At 38.3% G+C, this 2500-nt stretch overlaps 1 non-coding gene across 1 annotated transcript; it reads left to right on the top strand.

Moving 5' to 3' along the window:
* Window positions 1–2313: 2313 nt before the first annotated feature.
* LOC128009282 (5S ribosomal RNA) lies at window positions 2314–2432 on the top strand. Its single transcript, XR_008180997.1, has one exon. It is a non-coding gene; the product is annotated as a 5S ribosomal RNA (ribosomal RNA).
* The last annotated feature ends 68 nt before the right edge of the window (window positions 2433–2500 follow it).

The raw sequence follows: 2500 nt of genomic DNA, 5'->3' as shown, positions 1-2500 counted from the left end.
CCACACAGGAAGTGAGTTGGCAGTTTGTAGTAGGCAGTAGGTGAGAGAGGCTCACCTTGTGTTTTTTGTTTTGTTTTATCTGCGTAAAGATTTATTTCTTTTGCAACTTATTGATTTTTGTTTGTTATAGTTTTTATACTTCCCAGCAGCAGTTTGCTGTCTGGGGAGAAATTTTTCTTTTGTTTGAAAAATGGATGGATTACATGGCAAAGAAGTGGACATGGCAGGAGGAAGACGAGTGCTAACAGACAAAGAAATGGATAAAGAACAACGAGATGGACAAGGACGAATGGATTATAACAAGAGGATTTACTCTAAAGAGGCTACAGTAATTGTTGACATGGCGGATCAGAGAGATGCAAGAGCAGAGGACATTATCAAAGCAGTGAACGAAAGGATTGGAGGAGGAAAGATTCTAGCAGTCAGACCAAGGCAAGTAAAAGAATATGAAATTACACTGATAAACAGGGAGGCGTGCGATGGATTAGATGAAGGATTAATGATAAAAGGAAAACTGTGTGAGATTCGACAACTGAAAACAAGGGAGTATGTGGTTTCTTTCATACATTTGCCAGCCTATATTGAGGACTCTGACATTTTAATTAAATTACAAAATTGGGGCGTAACACCTGTTTCAGACATCATAAGAAGAATGTATCCAGGCACAGACATTGCGGATGGTACAAGGTACCTAAGGGTGAAATTTCCTAAAGAAGTAGTGTCTCTGCCATACAGTACAAAGTTTGATACGGAGGAGGGAACACAGTATTTCAGGATCATGCATGATCGTCAGGTTAAAACCTGTCGATTGTGCATGAATCCGGGACATGTGTTCAAAGACTGTCCAGATTTTAAATGTCATCAGTGCAATGGCCAGGGTCATTACGCAAGGGATTGCGATGCAATTAAGTGCCCGGATTGCAGAAAGGTGATCATAAGATGTGAGTGTTGGATGGAGAATGAAATTCAAAATAAAGAGTCAGAAGGTGTAGGAGGGCGAATGTCAAAAGAAACTGAATTACAAAATGGTGGAGAGAATGAGGAAGAGGATGGTGTGAATAAAGAGGCTATTGTGGAAAATAAGAAGGAATTGGAAGAGAAAAGGCTGGAAGGAGAAATGGACAAAGGAATATTGACATCACAGGAAGTAACACAAGGGGTATTGGAGGAAATGGAGAACCAAGGATTAAAAGAAAAGGAGGAGGAAATGCAAGAGATAACTGAAGAGGAGAAAGAAATGGAATTGGAAGAGAAAAGGCTGGAAGGAGAAATGGACAAAGGAATATTGACATCACAGGAAGTAACACAAGGGGCATTGGAGGAAATGGAGAACCAAGGACTAAAAGAAAAGGAGGAGGAAATGCAAGAGATAACTGAAGAGGAGAAAGGAGTGGACAGAATGGATGATAGAAAGGACAAAAGGGTGACATTAAGAAGGAGAACCCTTAAGGTAATACCAAATGTGAATGTGGCCAGAAAAAAAAGACATTTTAGGGAAAAATACAATAAGGGGAAACATTTGTTTGAGAATAAATTTCAAGTGTTGAGGGAAGATGAGGAGGAGGAGGTAGACTAAGAATACAATGTTTGGTTTAAATTTGTATTATTATTTATTATTATAATGTTTTTATACATTGTATCATGGTATGCTAATGCCTTAATTGTATTTCAAAAAGAAAAATGGAGATAAAAGGTTATTTATTGAATGTAAAGTGAAATAAATGTGTTTGGTGTTTAGAGAAATGGCTTTTATCAAACCTGTGGCAAATAATTATTGTTTTTGTTTGTTATGCTTCTGTGGAAAATGTGTACAATGTTTTTAATGAAATATTTTAAATTTGTTAATAAAAAAAAAAAAAAAAAAAAAATCTCGTCTGATCTCGGAAGCTAAGCAGGTTTGGGCCTGGTTAGTACTTGGATGGGAGACCGCCTGGGAATACCAGGTGCTGTAAGCTTTTTGGAAATTTTTCACTTAGTATATAATAATTTGGCAAAAAAATAGAGTCAATGCCCGATCTCTGAATCTTAGCAGGTTTGGGCCTGGTTAGTACATGGATGGGAGACTGCCTGTTAATACCAGGTGCTGTAAGCTTTTTGGACATTTTTCACTTAGTATATAATAATTTTGCCAAAAAATAGAGTCAATGCCCGATCTCTGAATCTTAGCAGGTTTAGGTCTGGTTAGTACTTTGATGAGAGACTGCCTAGGAATACCAGGTGCTTTAAGCTTTTGGGCTTTCTTTCCTACTTATATAATGTACTGGCGATAAGATTGGCTGCTCTTTAAATAGCCCTCTCTTTGCAGCAGACTTCGCTTACGGCCATACCAACCTGGCTATGCCCGATCTCGTCTGATCTCGGAAGCTAAGCAGGTTTGGGCCTGGTTAGTACTTGGATGGGAGACCGCCTGGGAATACCAGGTGCTGTAAGCTTTTTGGACATTTTTCACTTAGTATATAATAATTTGGCAAAAAAATAGAGTCAATGCCCGATCTCTGAA

Source organism: Carassius gibelio, chromosome B22 (assembly GCF_023724105.1).
Source record: "Carassius gibelio isolate Cgi1373 ecotype wild population from Czech Republic chromosome B22, carGib1.2-hapl.c, whole genome shotgun sequence".
Classification (NCBI taxonomy): domain Eukaryota; kingdom Metazoa; phylum Chordata; class Actinopteri; order Cypriniformes; family Cyprinidae; genus Carassius; species Carassius gibelio.
Note: the sequence above shows the minus strand (reverse complement) of the source record. Positions and strands in the feature narration are given on the sequence as shown.